The sequence below is a fragment of the Amborella trichopoda genome, chromosome 1 (genome assembly GCF_054954075.1).
Source record: "Amborella trichopoda isolate Santa Cruz 75 chromosome 1, AtrichopodaSantaCruz75HAP2 v2.0, whole genome shotgun sequence".
NCBI classification, from domain to species: domain Eukaryota; kingdom Viridiplantae; phylum Streptophyta; class Magnoliopsida; order Amborellales; family Amborellaceae; genus Amborella; species Amborella trichopoda.
In genome coordinates this window covers 60,510,301-60,529,568 of record NC_142336.1, presented here as the reverse complement: position 1 = coordinate 60,529,568, position 19,268 = coordinate 60,510,301, and the positions used below count along the sequence as shown (strand labels likewise).

Sequence of the window (19,268 nt, the reverse complement as noted above, 5' to 3'; positions counted from 1 at the left end):
CAAGCCGCTTACAAAGAAAATAGCCCAAATACAAGTGAAGGCTTAATTCAGTCATCTGAATACAAGGAAAAATCTTATCTTCCCATCTTACCAATAGACAATATTCATATACATCTTAATCCAGATGAGATTGCAAAAATTTACCTAATAAATCATATGCATCCTAAAGATGAATGTAAATCTCAAATGTTCTATGAAACGATCCTTAAAGAAACAGGATCAATAGAAGTCATCCGGAGATATAGAGGGCATGACATTGTGGCCTACTCAAAAATCCGAATAAAAAAAAATATTGGCCTATAAAGATTGGGGATTCGATCCTCTTAAGCCAAGGTATTTTAGAAATACTTGCTCGAAAATCAAGAGCTATAATTATTATGACTACATCGAAGCCTGGGAAAAGGTTTTGATATTTCAAAACAAACAAAATACTCACAGTTGGTTTATCTGTTTCAGGCTTAACGAAGCCATAAATGAACTACCTACATGGTTTAAAAAATGGATGTTATACTGGGGACCTGACCCAGATATTTGTCCCAAACAATTACGATGCTCGCTGTCAAAATTTGAAGCAGCCAACAGAAACTGGTCTAAAATGGAGACCCTAGTACGATTTACCATCTTATATGAAATCCCGTGGATCCTCAGATGGTCTCATACAGTTACTGACAATGATGAAAATTGGGATTATACCCCTCATCTTGAACGAATAATACAAATAAAATGGCGGGACAGATTTGATATTAAAGACTTAGTACCCGAAACTATTAAAATCATCAAAATTAAAGTCATTACACCTGGGCTTAACCAGCCAACAGGTACAGCCTCATATTTAAGGCTTTTACAAACTGAAAATCCAAATTTGTCAAAAGAAGTATTGAAAGAAAAACTATTATCAATGTTCGAAGAAGACTCAATGTCAGTCAGTAAAGCAGAACGAAACCTGAACGGTGATGACAATTCGGGGATTCTACCCCAGATCCATCAAACATAAAGCAGACTATTGGGCCGGCCCGATTCCACTCCATCAAGGACACGAGGCCCATTAATCCTACCGACACCTTTAAGACAAAACAAAAGATAGGTGTCCCTACTATACTGACAGGTGTCCCTATTAAGATGCTTTTGTCACACCAAAGGATAGATGTCCCCACTAAGATGCTGCCACCGACACCATCTGTCGTTATTCCTACCTTTCCACGTAGCAAGTACCACCGACATTACCGACATCCACTACCCTCGTCTTTCCGCATGGCAGGAAATCAATGGACCGACATCCGCGTTTAAGAAAATTGAGATGAATGAAATTTGAAGTCCGAGATTATAAATAGAGGACTTCTCCTTTGAAGAAGGCATCTCTCGAAGTGTGCTTAAGTTTGAAGTTTGCTTAGCCTTCTTTCCTACTCTCTATTCTCTCTCCCTTTTTCTAAAAAGATTGTAAAAGTTTTAGAGTGTGTTGGTGTATCTGATTTTATGTAAGTATTCAACTACTTTTTATTAATAAGTTGATGTTTTTATCTTAATCTGTTATTTTATTTGTTATGTTTTGTTAATTCCATTATGTTATTTTACTTGTTATGTTTTATTAATCCCATTCAGCTTGACGTGCTCAAAATTGGTATCAGAGCCACATAGATCCTATCTTAGGTAAACAGTTTTTGTATCAGAACTCTGTCCAAGTCCTGATAAAATACTGTTCATCACAGTTGTAATAGTAATAAGCCACCATAACTCGCCAAATTTGTGAACAGTGCCGAAGAAAGGCTATTAATTCATTGACTCGGTTGACTCGCATGCCTAATTACATTATTGACTCGATGGCATGACTTTTCAGACTCGGTTCTCAGAGGTCTGATACTGAAACCAGTTCATCTGGTAGGACAGTTAGGAATTCTGAAGAAATTGTTATTGCCAACATAGAAAAAGACTTAAACAATTGAAATATTCCCAAGGTCTCTACTTCTGAAATATACATCAAGGAACTTTTGAATTTAGGAGTGATTACGCAATTAAAACTGAAGAAGAAACCAGATCTGTCTTAAATGCTGAGACTACCATAAATTTATTAAACAAAAACCCCATTGAAGAATTTAAAAAAAGAAAATATAATTATTTACAGATTCGTCTTGTTCAAGTTGGGATTAGGCCCTTAACTAGAGCTGGGCTTCAGACAACTATCCTCTTATGTTTAAGAGATAGTAGGCATAGACAGTTTATGGACTCCCTATTAGGGGCTGTTGAATCCAGTCTCTGTGAGGGACCAGTTTATTTAACTGCTTCTCAGGATTCCCAGTTTCCTTAACCGACCCTCATATTTTGAAAGTCCTTACTCTCAACCTCTTAACTAATGGTTTTGACATGGATGCTTGGTCACAAAATATAGCGGTTACCAATAGGGTCTGCTATAAGGCTATGACCACTATTTGTCCTAATGTTAGGAGAATTGACTCTAAGGGTGTCAGACTACTCTTTTCCAGACTAATGTTGAAAAGTCAAATTTAATCATCCCTAGAACTATTTCATGAGATCAGGTGAATCTACCTGAAAGATGGACCTTACCTTGTGCTGTCCCTCCTAAGCCTGTACAAAATCAAGAAATCAGCCAAATAACTCAATACGCTGAAGGGAAGGTAGAAATTCAATTTTCTCCTCTTCTTAGAACTTTTCTTAATCAAAATAGGAACCCTAGGCAGCCTCCAAGAATGTCCTTCAGTTCTGAATCATCTAAGATGCATGAACTCCCTAGAATCTCTTTCTCCTTTGTGCCACAGATAGAAGGTGAAAAAGAAAAGGGTAGTAAGGATGTTGTCATAGAAGGGTTTGATCAGCTTAAGAATCAACAAATTGTCCAACCTACCTATAAGGTAGAAAATCCTTCAACACAAAATGATAAAGATTCTGAGGAATAGCAGGCTTAAGTTTCTCCTTTTCATCAGGAGGCTGGATTTGTGCTGAGGTAGAGGGCCCATTATTTAGGCTTTCATCTTTCTAATAAAACCTTTAAACTTGAACCAACTCTCAAAGAAGAAAATGAATTCTTTGATGAATTAGTTAACATGCTTGCTACCCTTAAAATAAGTGATGAAAAGAGCAAAGATAAAGATCCAGCTGCAAATATGCTTGAAGATATTAGCAATGAAGAAATCCTTAAACTTGAGGATATATTTAAGAATCCTGATCAACCTGACCAAATCAATAGGATAAACTATGAAACAAAGACTCGGCCTACTGCTACTTCAAAAATGTATTATCCTAGGCCTTCCCCTGTTCATCTTCAATATGAAGAAGATATATTCTCAAATGCTGTTCAATATGATGGGAGGTCTATAGTTGAATGGAATATTGATGCTCTGTCAGAATATCGAAAGATGAATTTAATCAAGCATATGATTATGTACGCTCAAGCATATACTAATCATGGAAATAGAGAACTCGACATTGCTAGATCCATAATCAATACGTTTACAGGGCAACTAAAAGGATGGTGGGACTTCTACCAAAGAGATGATGAAAGAAATACTATCCTAAGTGCTATAAAACAAACCCTTACCACCGTCTATAATCAGGGTGTCAAGCAAGAAATACCTTCTCAGGATGATGATTGTGTCAATACACTAATTTATACTATTTCCCTACACTTTTATAGGAAATACCTCTGTCTGGAATGAAAGAACCAGAGAACTTTTGGAAAACCTCAAATGTCTTGACCTTTCTCACTATAGATGGTACAAAGATGTTTTCCATACTCAATTACTTACCAGAAATGATCCTAGAGATATACATTGGAAGTCTCAATTCTTGAATGGCCTCCCAGCTCTATTTAGAGAAAAGGTTAAGACTAAGCTTAAAAATGCTAATGGAGGAAAAGAAATCCCCTATGAGAATTATACTCTTGGCCAGCTTGATAATGAAATTTGCACTACTGTTTTAGAGCTTTGTACTGACCTCAAGCTCAAGAAACAACTTGAAAAACAAAAGATCACTGGCAAAAGAGAAATGAGAGACTTTTAAGAACAATTTGGTTATTATCCTTTTCCTGAAAAAACTCACCCCAAAAAATATACGAATGACTCTAATAGAGGTGAGTATAAGAAAAACAGAAAATATCATAGAAAACAAAAAAGGAAAATATTCAGCTCAAGTAAGGAAGATCCTGAACCCAAGAATAGGAAACCAAAAAGAAAAATACCTATTTGTAAAAAATGTGGCCGTTATGGGCATTATGTAGATAGGTGTAGGACAAAACAAAAAATTAACGAAATCTCTGATGAAGAGCTCAGAAGACAACTAGAGCAAATCCTCGTTATAGGAGACTCTTCTGATGAAGACTTATCTATTTATGAGACAGACTCAGAAGATGACGTTTTTGATATTGAAACTTATGATACTAGTGAGGCTGAAGAGGACTGTAAATGTGATCATTATAAAGCCTTGTTAAACATGCAAGTTCTTAGTCTTAATGGACTCTCTGAAGAACAAAATTTGGTATTACATATAATTGACAAAGTCATTGACCCACTTGAAAAAAGGGATGCACTTGTTAAATATCTTGCTAAAGAAAAGACTGAAACTCAAGTCTTTAAACCTACTTATGATCTCAAACAAATAATTGATAGAGTCAATAAAAAACAAGTACTCTCTGAACGCGAAACTACTATTTCTAAATTAAGATTTGAAATAAGAAATTTAAAAGAAGAATTACAAGATCTCAATAAACGAATAACTATACTTGAAACTTTTGGTTTAGAAAAACCACAATCACTTGAGAATCTAATTAATGAATTTGAAAATATACAAACTCAGGTTGAAGAAGAGGCTGTTAATGCAATTGAAAAAATAGATCTTAATCAACTAAATTAGATTAACATGACAAATAAAGTTATTACTCAAAAATAGCATACCAAGGTTACAATTGTTGTCTCTAAAGAATACAATTTTTCTCCCATTGCCCTTATTGATTTAGGTGCTCATCTCGATTGTATCAATGAAGGACTTGTTCCGTCAAGATTCTTTGACAATACAACCCAAGTCTTAAATACTGCTAATGGTAAAAGACTTTTAATCAATTACAAACTTTGTGAAGCCGCTGTTTGTAACAACGGAGCCTGCTTCTTAATGTCATTTATTATGGTAAAGGGTCTAGCTCAGGAAATAATTTTAGGAACCCCTTTCCTGAGTCTTCTTTGTCCCATAAAATCTTTAGACTCTTCAAGAATAGAATCTGAGATTCAAGGTCATAAAGTCAAGTTTGAATTTATTGATAAACCAAAATTAAAAGAAATAAATCAAGTCATGGTCTTAATTAGAAATAAAGGATCCTTACTCAATGCCCTCCATCATTTGCATTAATAAATAGGCACACTAGATGGCAGAACCAATGTTGAATTAACAAAAGGCCATGGGATCCAATTTTTACATCTAAGCCACATTCTTTTTTGGAAAAGCCAATTCCTTTTTTGGAGTTAATTTATAGACCTGTACTTTGAACACCCGACGTGGGGGAAACTGATTAACCCCACATCTTGTGGGTTATATTTTCTAACAATAAATAGAAAAAAGAATACCAGTTCTTCTTAAAAGAAAAGAAGCTTTTTGCTATTGTGTATCCTATCAATGGATTATCAACTATTACTCTTTCATATCTCCTTTTTGAAAACTTTTTAATGGTAAAACACTAAAACCAATTACTCCTCCCTCCGTGCTTTTTTGTTGTGTTTGTTTCCTACATTTTTTTGTTGTGTTTGTTTCCTACATGTTAGTACTTCTCAAAGAAACATATTTTCACCCAATGCTCATGAATGTGGTCAATGTTCAAAAAGGCAGAGGCAGCCACCTAGGGATGCCTAGATACCTTGGCAATGTACGGGTGGGGTGCTATATGTTGTATGTCTGTAGGTGTGTAGTGCGTGTGTATGTGCATGCATGCATGCATGTGTGAGGTCTCGCATGAAATACTTTTGTCCTTTTTTTATCTTTTACATAAGAGTAAGAGAGAGCATATGGATCCGTGTTTGTGAGAGAGAAGTCTTGAACACTTGGAGAAAGTTTTTCTTTTTCTTCTAAAATGTCAAGAGAGAGAGAGGGACCGCACATCGAACACTTGGAGGCTATCTTCTTCTTTTTCCTATTCTTACATGTAAAGAGAGAGCATATGGGTCCATGTATGTATTTCTCTATGTGTGTCTGTGTGTGTGTGTGTGTGTGTGAGAGAGAGAGAGAGAGAGAGAGAGGCCTGAAACCTCGCATCGAACACTTGGAGGCCATATTCTATTTCTTCTTATATACAGAGAGAGAATATGGGCCCAAGAGTGGGAGAGAGAGAGAGGAGGCCCTTAAATAGGCCTTAACCTTTTACTTTAAAGGTATTTTTTTATTTTTTTATTTAAAGGGGGTGGCACTAGGCAGGGCGCCTAAGAACATCTCCCTAGGTGCCCACTTAGGCCCATATACCTCTTTTTTTTTACCCGGTCGACTAAGCAACCAAATTTTTGAACATTGGATGTGGTTTTGTTGACATAATAGATCAGTCTTCGAAAACAAAGCTCGGATGCAGAATTTCGGCCTTGGGCTATCCAATTGACTTCGGCAAGTCTAAGTCATCTCACTCAAGCCCAAAGAGCATAAAAACCAAAAGGAACTAGGAAAATCCCGAAAATAAGTAAAAATTAGAAAAAACACAAAAATGATAAACGTAGAAAGTATATGAGATGATAAAATAAAAAATTGATAAAAAAGAAATAAAAAATTGATAAATGATAAAAAAATAGAAAAAATATAAGAAATAAAAAAGATGAAAAGTATATGCAAAATTAATTAGATGCCACTTATAATTGTTTTAGTCGAAGATTAAATCAATTATAATATATTATAAAACAATTATATAAACCCCCTGAGTTGGGGTATTTTGGAGTTGGCAGGTGGACTTGCTAGAGTTGGCAAACACTATTATCGATACGATGACAAAGTATCACATAGTTTCCTTCTTCTTTTTTGAAAATGTTAACTGCAAAGTATGACATAGTTTCTTTCTCACTTAGCATGTACCTTTGATGAAAATGAAACCATGTTTTATTTTAAGGAACCTTACCAAACATCAAACTCAATAGCTACAATTCAAGGAGAAATGTCTTATCAATGTCTATTTATTTGCAACAAAAAGCACATTCTCAAACTCATTTTTCTCATGGAGTTGTATTTGAGCCATCCCAACACTCACCAATCACCTCCACAGCTGTGACAGGTATGATCTACAGCCTTTCACCTCAAGAGATATGACAATCACCCATCATCACCTCACCACCCATCATCACCTCACCACCCATCACCACATTATCTATCCACTTTGCCAAGCTTAAATGCATCTCCCGCAACTATACCAACCTTCTCAAAGAACTCTCATTGATGCAATTCTCCTAGACCTCAAGTACACCATTGCGTCATTCTTTTTGCAGTACTCATCCTCCTATATGCCTTTCATATTATCTACCCAGTCTATAGATATTCCCACTTCAAATATTTACTTGGAGAAAGCAAGATCCAACTAATCCCTAGAAAGCTTTATCTCATATGATAAGTTTCCATTTAATCATAAAGTGTATGTAACATAGATTTCTTAAGTTCAAGAAACGACCTCCTATGAAGAAGCTGCCTTTGATATTAGATGGTTAGCATCCATGAAATAGGAGATTGACGCACTTAAGATTAAGAAGAATCATATAGGTGTTGCCATGTGGTAAAAGTGGGTGCATAAAGTCGGAGTCAAATTAGTCAATTCATGTGAAAGATTAAAGTGAAGGCAGCAATCAGGGGTTCAATCAAGAATATTGTCTTGACCATAATGTAACCTTTAGTCCGCTTATCAAGGCACCCACTATTCAATGCATCTTGATAGTTGCTTCTATTAATAGAAGATTCCACCAGCTTGATGTGAAAAATGCATTTCTTCACTGTGATCTAAAGGAGCAAGTATACATTTAGCAACCTAGAGAACTCAGGAATCCTTCTCACCTACATTTCTCTGAGAATTCCTTCTCATCTCCATTATGTAGACAAACTAAACTAATCTATTTATGGGCCCATGTAAGCTCATGTATGTGGTTTGCGAAGTTTTAGTTCTTCACTCAATAACATTGATGTCTAAAGGAGCAAGAGCAAGGTGGACTATACTCGTTCCTGAAGGGATCTCCCACTGATATCATTCTCCTCTTGATATATGTGGATGATATCATCATTACTGGAAATGATATTACTGACATTGGGCATCTTAAGAAAGTCTTGAAATGAGAAACTGAAATGAAAGATCTTGGAGAATTAAAATACTTATTGCGCATTAAAAATTTTCAAACAGAAAAATGAATTGTTCTTACTCAACACAAGAATATATTACTGACTTACTCTCTAATGCTAAGACGTTGGAGTTCAAACATGTTTCTACACTGTTGAAGTTAATAGAAAGTTAAGGAGTGAATAATGGGCTGCACTATCCAATTAACATTGAGTTAAGGAGTGAATAAGGGATTTACTATCCAATCTTTTTCTTTATAAGAGCTTCCAATACCTTACATTTACATGGCCTGACATTGCTTATGCAATGAAAGCAGTTTGTCCATTCATGGAATCTCCTCGATATCATTTCGAAGCTACTAAAACAATTTGCATTTATATATATAAAAATACATGGATTATTCTATCCTCCCTCTATTTCTCTTGATTTTAGAGCATAATCTGATGAAGATTCATTGGGTTGTCCTAATTATTGTTGTTTTATAACGGAATTTGCATCTTCTAGGATGGCATACTAATTTCTCGGTGTATTAAGAAGCAGCCATCAATTTCAAATCAAGAAACGAGTCATAATATCGTGTGATGACTGTTGTGGCAGCAAATTACCCGGCTAGTTGTGAATCCTATCTTCCGTATCCACATGAAATGTATAGAAATTGATTATCATTTCATCAAAGTGTAATATAAAAAGATATTCCTATGATATTCATTCCTTAACCACATCAGATTGCAAACATAACCACCAAAGCAGATTGATGAAACAGAGCATCTTGGACAGATAAGCTCTGGATGCACAAGATGCATGACTGGCTTGAGGGGCAATTTTAGAACTCTTATTTGTTATTGCATTTATTGTTGTTACTAGTTTACCCTTGAGGTGTAACTTAGCCACTTGCATTGTGTACATGTATAGGTTGTTCTATTTGTATGTGGAGTGCGGAAATTGATAGACAAGGTGTTGGGTATCTTTATTTCCCCAATTTTCACAAGACAGATAGATAAAATCTGCACGGATCTGTGAGTAAAGCATAGACCCAGGCATTTCCAGCAACAAAACTTGTTTGTTCAGGACCTATGAATATGAATTAATATTTGTATCAATGCATATTTTTGTAACTACTACAAAAAGAACAGGTGCATATGAATATTCCATGGAATGCATAACAATGGGCATTGTGCATCTCGGCTTATTATATTCAAAAGGAATAGAATGAACCAAATTTTTAAGGAATTTCATATAGCTCACGAAATGCGTATTATGCATAAGACAGATAAGTGAAATCATATGAGGAGGAAAATGGTTAATTAACTGCATACGTGTATGCATGTCTCTTGAAGAAAGGGGCATCTTTCCTTCACCTTCCCTACGAGAGAAATGCACATTCCCAAAGTATGGAGAGATGAGGAATCAATATCTGAGAGTAGAATGGCGACATGAGAAATCAATCTCTCATGGCACGCACGGCACAAAAAGAGAGAGAGACAAAGGACTATGAATAATAATAATAATAATTTCAGATAAACCAAAATTGAGACCATGGAGGAGGACGAGGAGAATAGGGTAATAATTAGGGTTTTCTTAAAACATAGATAATTGTTATTATGCAGAAGAAACCCCTCCTCTTCTTCATTGATTTATCAGAGAGATAAATATAGAGCAAGAGAGAGAGACCGTACTTTTTTCTTCTCGTCTTGCGGCTTCTTGTACTGCTGTTGATGTTAGTGTTGTGCTCGCAGCTCTTTCGCACGCAGACAGTAGAGGAAGAAGAGGGAGAAAGCGCGAGCGCGGGCGCTTTTGCTCACAAATTGAGCTCGAAAAATAGAGAGAGAGTGAGAGGAAGGAGAGGGAGAGAGCGCTGGCGCTTTTGCACCGCTCGAAAAAGAGAGAGAGAGAGCGGTCGAAAAAGAGAGAGAGAGAGCGGTGCCTTGTTCATCTCCAAGGTACCCTGCTTCGAGGCGTACCGGACACTAGTGCCTGCTGTAGAGCAAGGCGAGGTACATGCCGATAGCATAACCCTGCACCCTCGCGAATTTGTACTACAACCGGGGTCATTTTTGTTGGATGAGGTTTGCCATCTTAAACAATCATAGGACCGCGCTCCTCCAAATTTTGTCACCTTCAAACTTTGGTAAAATTATGTAGAAATCAGTTATATTTTACGTTATTACGATTACATCAAATAGTATATGTTATTACAGAAGTGTTTATTTTTTATCTTCTATAATGCTATTTTTTAAAAAAAGATAAGTTTATCCCTTTTCGGATGTTGAACATCCAAATTTTTAATATTTTCGGATGTTCAACATCCGAAAATTACCGTAGCTCCAACAATGTATTTTCCCATTTTTGGATGTACAACATTCGAATTTTTGGGATTTTCGGATGTTGAACATTCGGAATTTTTCGCGTCAAGTTTTTCCGCTTACTGACGGAAAGTTATTTTATTTTATTTTATAAAGTTGAAAAAAACACATTATACCCCTTTTACTGTCCCCTAATACAATAATCCATAAAGTTGAAAATATTGACTCACTATTTGGACGTGATTGGTACCGTTCTTACTATTGCTTTATACTGTTGATTAATTGATGTTTATTATCAGTTATTTTATAGGATATTATATTTTTGTTATTAATATTTGTTGTGCATTTTTTATTAATAAATGAAATTTGTTTTATATTGATGAAGTGGTTTATTTTATATAATTATTTGTTGTTTGTATAATGTTGATACATTGTATTTCTTGTTTTGGCTAAATAATTGTTAAACTTGTTTATTTGTATTAAAATTTGTTGTTTATTTTATGTTTATGTGAGTATTTGTTGTTTTTTTTTTAATATTTATTAGTCACAATTTTAGTAGTACACTATTTCAATCTATTATGTAATACTCAGATTTTATGAACCCTAAAGTAGTTAGAAATATCCCAATTTTTGGTAATTTCTTTGTATTGATTTTTTGTAACAAAAATTTTGCTATTCATTTAATACAGTAGTATTGGCGATAGCTACCGAGGAAGTGCAACTGGTATTCCGATATGGGGGGTCATTTGAGATGAATGCAGATGACGGACGTGTTATTTATAAATAAGGAAAATTGAAGGTGACCAAGTATAATGGGAATAGTTCTTTGGAGGACTAAAAAGTCATTTTGAAAATTTAACCAAGTGTGATCCAAGCAAATTGGCTATTATGTACCACAACACAAGTCTATCTAGTGGGCTTGATTTGATTTATATAAGTGATGATATAGATGTATCTTTTATGTTGGGAGGGAAATTTTTTAGAATTGTTATATTGCCACTACAATGGAGCCACAACATGAATCTATTGCTAAGGACCCATCTTCAAAGAATAGGTATATCTACAATTTATTTTTTCATCTATAGATTGCTTTATTTTAATCTTATATGTGTATAAATTGTTGCTTCATCTTACACTCTATCTTTTGTTAACAGTCGACGTAACGTTTTACCTGAGCAAAATCGAAACATTCAAGTGGCGCCCAACTCTGAGCTCGTACCAGAGCGTGATATGGAGGATATTGAACCACTAGAGAGTCCATGTATAGGAGTTGGTAACGAGGTTCAATTAAATGTTGGGCAATTTTTTGAAAATGTTAATGAATGTCAGCATCATCTAGTTGATTTTACAATCCACAACAATTTTGTTCTAAAGTTTGACAAAAGTGAATTAAGACGGGTGTGGGCAAGTTGCAAGGCAGAGGGATGCACATGGCAAGTGCGGTGCTTACGAGTTGGCAGTACCGCATACTTTAAAGTGAAGTCTATTATTAAGGAGCACACATGTAGTGGTCAAACGAGGAGGGTCCATCAGCCACTAGCTCGTAGTGATTGGGTGGCAAAAAAGATTAAAGGCCGCCTTCTTGACCAACTAAAAATTAAAGCAAAAGACAGTGTAAATGATGTTCAACGTGATCACGGGGTCAAGCTTTCCTACATGCAAGCTTGGCGGGGAAAAGAGGTTGCTGGAGATATGATAGATGGATCACATAAATAACAATATCATGTCCTCCCCTTGTATATTGAGAACATCCGAAGAACCAACCCGATAACTGAAGTTCGTAACCATAGATGAAGATCGGTTCAAACGACTATTTATTGCTTATCGTCCATGCATTATGGGTTTTGTTAATGGATGCAGGACACTAATTGATATTGATGAGACATTCCTAAAAGAAAGTATCAAGGCATATTATTGTGTGTCATAGATGCAAATAATGAGCTCTTCCCATTGACATTTACAGTGGTTGAGAAAGTGAACTACCAGAATTGGTATTGATTCTTAAGTATATTGAGTGAGCTAATGAATGGGTATCCTAATATACCTGCCTTAACCATTATATCAGATCGACATAAAAGCATGCCAGAAACAATAGAAAAATGCTTTCCCACATGTTTTGAATCATTCTATATGCGACATATGGAGAGACCTTCAAGGGCTTTATGAAGAAGTCAGCAAATACTGAAGTATTGTTATGTTATTTTGAAGGCTGCCCGTCCATTGGTGGGTTTTAAAAAATAATGTTTGATATACAGTGTGCCGAACCAGAAGCATATGAGTATATTAAGAATATTCCCCCTAAATTTTAGGCAGCTGCCTATTTTTCAGGGTCTAGATACAGTCATCTTACCTCAAGCATGATCGAGTCTTTCAATGCTTGGATTTTATCTGCTCGAGAGAAACCGATCATTACAATGTGTGAAGAAATAAGGGTACAGTTGATGACCAGGTTTGAAGAGAAGAGGGAGTTAGGTAATACTTTGAGTGGCATGCTAGTCCAAGAATTACTTGACATGCGAAAGATGAAGGCTCAATTTTTTCACACAGTTATATCCACCATAGACACGCAGTTTGAGATCCACTATCTCGGGAAGAAGTACGTTGTCGATTTAACACATTGGACATGCAAGTGTAAAAAATGACAACTCAATGGCATTCTATGTGCCCATGTCATTATAGCCATTAACCATATGCATTTGGATCCCACTGTGTACTGTCTTAGGTATTTCACAGTGGAAAACTTTAAAAGGGCATTTGAAACTCCCTTTGTGCCTCTCCCGGATGATATTGAGTTGACAGATATTTACAACTGGACAGCATTGCCACCAAGGACTATACGTCTTCCCGATAGGTCAAAAAAGCAAAGAAGAATATCCGAGATAGAACATTCGATCAACAGGCCTTTGAAGTGCAAACGATGTGGCGCAGAATAGGAGGACATGCAGAGAACCGAAATGGTGAAATGGAGACTTTGGAGCCCATATTGAAAGCTATTTTAGATTGCAAATAGGCCATGTTAATTTGTAAAGGCTTCATTCAAAAATAAAAAAGCTGCATATAGATGAGAATCCGGAGCATTCATAGCAACACGACTACTAGAATTGCAATTGTGCATTATCTTCATAATTTCACAATTTGAGTTAATTGCATAATTGATTGATATTAATAGCATAATTGATAGTTCACATGCTACTAATAAGTTGATAAAGCAGTGACTTATAAGTGATCACATGCTACTAAATATCAAGTTTTCGGATGTTGTACATCCGAAAATAATTTTGGATGTTCAACATCTGAATTCGGATGTACAACATCCAAAAACATTTATAATTTCGGATGTCCAACATCCAAAAACTTGACATTTTCGGATGTTGTACATCCGAAAATGTTATAATTTTGGATGTTGGACATCCGAAATTAGTTTCGGATGTCCAACATCTGAAAACTTCACAAATGTCACTGACATGTGAAGGATCAGTTGGTCTCAATGCTCATTATGAAGTTTTGGTCTCAATGTCACTAGTCACTAATACATGTGAAGTATCAATTGGTCTCAGTTTGGTCTCACTGGTCACTTAAACATACCTTTTTAAATCATCGACTCTAGACTTAAGCAAGTAACAGAGAGATTAAGTTAGTAGCAAATTTTAGTGAGAACTAGGTAGGACCATCACTAGGATGGACATTAATTTTGAACCAATACGTAAATTAGTGACTCAACCAATAGCCACTAATTCATATTTTACAACTTTGGCACGTTAAACATTGTTACTGTTTCTATCTTTAAACATTATTACAACATAGGCACCTCATATAATATCATTTGAACTTCGCAAGTAAGAAAGTAGAAAGACTTAATCAAATTGTACTCAACAAAATTCATTAAAAAAATTGGGCGGGTCAAAAATGACCAATACATTACATCGCTCAAAATGAACAAAATTACAAGGGTCAAGACCCCATTACACTGGTCGTCTTCTCTTAGGCTGATACTGTTTCTTTCATGTGTTATATCTTTTGCATTCCTCAACTGCTGGTTGTGTGGATGGAGCTAGGTCTTTTACAGCCCAACTACTTTCACCCACTCCATCATGTTCGGCCTCGTCAGGTACACCTTCGTCATAATATTCACGTTATAAATTTGCCATCAGGGCTTCTATGTCATCCATATCCTCAGGCACAAACTTAGACAATGTTTCAAACGCGTTGTTAATGCGATTATACACTTCAGGATTCCACTTCTGTCCAATAGTAAGTGCTTCTGCTAACATGAATGTAGATGCCTGAACTGCACAAACAAGATTACCTAATTAATAAATTTAAATAATTTTATGGAACTAATAAGTAAGTACAACAATATAAAAATTTGTAGGTCAATATAAACTTACAAACTGGTCTTCATAACTTCGAGGTCTCATTATATATTGTGGTTCATGAGCAGGAACTACATCTTCTTCTTCTTGGTTATGAGATCGCAATATGTCTTTGGGTAGGTTAGCGACATTATGTACTAGAAGATGGGACACTAGGTTGTACCAAGCCCTGTACTCTTTTGAGGGCAACCCATTGTTAGTATCTTCTTCAATTTCAGGCATCATGCGGTCATGACGAGTTTTCCAGTCTTGGAATTTGTCTGCATTCACAGTTCGCCAATCTCGATGTCCACCTTGTCTGCTAGCCCTCTTACCAATAACCAAGGGATTTCTAGGAATGCTTTGTTTAGTTCCAAATTGCCGGCGTACTCGACCTGGCATGAACGGCTCGGTAATATCGTCAAATATGAGCGTTGTTATGCACATTGCAGTTTCATATGCCTGCTATCTATCATCTGAAATGACCTCATCAGGCTTGAAATAAGGATTCAATATTACATGTTATATGATATGCAATCAGTCAATAAAAATAATTACAATACTTAAATATATTTGAAAGTAATCAATATCAAATTATACACTAACCTCCTTAGGTTGGAGGTTATCAAATTCTTGTATGAAGGGAGGCATTAGGTTATGTGGTTTGCCATGATATTTCTTCGGTGGCTCCCATCTTTTGGCCCTATGCATATTTCGAGAGATACTATGCGATATGGGTCTCATATGCATAATATGCTCATACGACCAGCACTGCAATAAATTAAGATATGATAAATATTAAATATTTTAGGAAAGCAGTCTAAATTATTACGCTTATGTCATATACCAAAAAAAAAAGTTTCATGCATGAGAGTGGCTAAACCACTAAAATGTCTTCGGTTGAAAGTACAAGGTTTTCCAAATGAGTGATAAAGGAATGCAAGGGCTGCTGCAGCACCCCAAGCATATTCGTTGGCTCCCTCAATATCTTCAAAAAACTGCAGGTACTTTGTTGGCACTGTTGAAACTGATGCATCATCGAATATAGTGATACTGGTGAGAAAGAACAGATATGCTCGAGTATATTTATAAACTTGAACAGGGATTGCATCAAGTGGAAATTCCCTAAAATTCGCCTTCAACCATGTATGCCTCGGGCTTGTTATGTTGCCATTAGAGACTATACTCAAATTGTCTTATATATACTGTCGCATGTCACTGATAGGACGGCATGTAACTGGCCCGCCATCCACAGCCAGTCTTAATATCTCATATATATTAAAAAACGTTAGTGTCATCTCACCAATATGAATGTTGTAATGGAATGTCTTGGTCGTAGAACGCTACCTCTCTGCATTAACTGAGACCAAAAGATGATCAATTCGGCCTCACGGAATAATAGATAGCGCACTCAACCCATACACATTTACTTTTGAACTTGCTCTTCTGTTAGATGCCATTCATTTAATTGATAACTCTTCTCATCAATTCTAATTTATTGTTTATCTTAAAATACAATAAATAGACAACATATTAGTCTCAATACATATACATGTACTTCTAAATATAAAACAGGAGCAATCTAAATATAAAACAGGTGGCAATCTAAATATAGAACAACGACCCACATACCCTCACTCTGTGAAATGGCTTCAAAATCCAAGAAATATTGTATGTCAAAGACGTACACGGTTGAAAATCAAAATCTATGAACTATTTACTAATCTTTAAAAATGAGATATCAAATAGGCACACAAAAGAACTCACAGATCAAGAATACTGAACTAATGTTCAAATACGCAGAAAACATACTGACCGACGTTAAAATTTACATTCGCACGATTTTCGGATGTTCAACATTCGAAAATACCAAAAATTGGGATGTTGAACATCCGAAAATAGGAAAAAACATTGTTCCAGTTGCGTCTAATTTTGGATGTTTAACATCTGAAAATCTCATAAATTCGGATGTTAAACATCCGAAAAGGGCAAACTTGTCTTTTTTAAAAATGGCGTCATGGAAGATAAAAACGGACACTTCTATAATAACTGAAACTATTTGGTGTAACCGTAATAACGTAAACTATAATGGATATGTACGTAATTTTCCCTTCAAACTTTGTCATTAGATGTAATCTGGTGTTGAAAATTTTGTCATAAGATGTAATTTGGTATTGAAAATTCTTAAGATAGTGTGAGAATTATTTTAATTAATAATTATAAAATTTTAAATTTTGTTTCAAATCAAGCACATTTATAAACGGGTGCAGTTTGCATACGGATGCATCCGTAGGTGTAGATGTAAGGTGCACCTTCAAATTTAATCATGGTATATAATTTTGATGTAAAATATTCTTAGGATTATCTCAAAATCTATTTTTATATTTAATAATAAAATTTTAAAATTAAAAAATGGTTAAAATCAAGTAGATCTATAAACATATAAAAATCTTGAAAATGGACGGTGCATATAATATGTTGTAAAATGCACTATTTCTGAGACTTAAAATCTTTTTATTTTTTATAGTCATGCATCTCGATGTCGTGATGATCAATCAAAGGGTTTTTCAAGATTAAAACTACCTTTCCGATAGATTTTTTAGGGGCATCCGTTGTTCTACATTATAAGGTAGCATCCTTATATAAACTTTTTCCTTTATAAACACATGAAAATCTTAAAAAATGAATGGTCCAAATATGCTGTAAAATTTAATATTAGAATTAAGAAACAAGCACACTATCGATCCGAAGTTTGCAAGATTCATCCAAATTTTGAGTCGCATGATCATGGCTTAAAAACACGGCTCAAAGTTGGTATCAAATCGATCGTCATGCCGATCCCTATAAGATAACAATCATTGTTCTGTCAAACGGGCACCAGAGCAACCCCAGATCATCTACAGAAGAGAATTCTAGGGCAGCAACAAGGACTGTTTTGGAATTTCACACACTGTTAGGCAGGGGCAAAACAATCCTTTTGCACCCAATTTTAGAAATTTTTTAATTCAATTAAATTGTAATTATCATCAATTAAGGTAGTTTTTGGGCATCCACCCATGTTTGGGTCCAATTTTGTAAGTACAAGCTAAACACCAAAACTTCTCCAAATCCATATATCTCGATATCCAAATAATCAACTAGATTTTTTCCAACATCAAAATAAGTCTTTTTGAGGGATTTTTGAGGTGCACCTTAATTCTATATTTTAAGGTGTCAACCTTATATGAACTTTTTCCTTTTTTATAACTACAATCTTTTTGGATTTCTAATGATTTTATAAGATTGATTGAGTGCCACAATGGTTTTTTTTTTTTTTTTTTCTTGTTTCTCAAAGTGGTATCCAGATTGGACTGGCCATTGAAATATTGAGGGGTTAGGTTTAGTTAAAATCAATTCAATTACGATTGAATTCATTAGACTGTATTTTAAATATATATAAACAAATAGGAGAAATAGTTTAAAAGTAATAAAAAATCATTGCCCCACCATTGTTTGAGAAAACCTAATAGTTAAAACCAGTTATTCAACCCAGACTGGTTGGTTTTCACCAAACCCAGTCATTGTTTTTTATTGGACTAGTCAGTCTGATCCGATCTTGATAGCTATGGTTTGTCATCGTAATTTTATCCATTTTCACTGGTTATTACTTTCCACTATTTCCCTCTTTTATTTTCAGGAGATTTTTCCATCTCTCCTTCATCATCATCATCATTTTAGCCATTTTCTAATTAAGTGGGAATAGTTACATGAATCCTGGTTCTCCATTCCACTCTATTAAAGGTCATATCCTCAGTAAGGCTATAAGTCCCCGTATCTTTTCAGACTACTTCTAACCACATTCTTTTGGCCGTACCTTTTACCCTTTTCAATCATTCTACTTGAACTAACCCGCATCTCCTAACAGGTGTTGTACTTGGTTAGAACAGCACATGGCCAGCCTACCTAAGTTTACTCTCTCTCATTTTATTGCCTATTGGTGTCACGCCTAAATTATCTTGAACTGGTTCATTTTGAATTATATCCCTTTTTGTCTTACTATTCCTTCATCTCAACATCCTCATCTCCACTACACTCATTCTATGGGTATATTGTTTTATGTTTGCCCAACATTCCGCCCTATAAAGCAAAACTGATCTCATGCTGTCCTACAAAACTTGTCATTTAGCCTCATTGGTATGCGGCGATCATATAAAATTTCAATTGCACATCTCCATTTTGCCCACCCGGCTTTAATTATGTCTGCGACATCTTCCTCGATATCTCTATTTTCCTGGATTATCGACCCAAGATATCGAAAGTGCGGTTTTTTTGTACTTCCTGGCTATCAAT

At 35.3% G+C, this 19,268-nt stretch overlaps 1 protein-coding gene across 13 annotated transcripts in view; it reads right to left on the bottom strand.

Annotated features, from left to right (window-relative positions):
* The window catches only part of UVH6 (RAD3-like DNA-binding helicase protein), a 32,345-nt gene extending 22,058 nt beyond the window's left edge, over window positions 1-10,287 (bottom strand). For 12 of the 13 annotated variants that reach the window (XR_016044090.1, XR_016044089.1, XR_016044094.1 and 9 more), the window contains exon 1: window positions 9,961-10,287. The gene's annotated coding sequence lies outside the window, so the exon portion shown is untranslated. Of the gene's footprint in view, window positions 1-9,600; window positions 9,699-9,960 lie in introns of all 13 variants that reach the window. The other variant, XM_020671195.2, reaches the window with a different exon arrangement.
* Window positions 10,288-19,268: the final 8,981 nt, after the last annotated feature.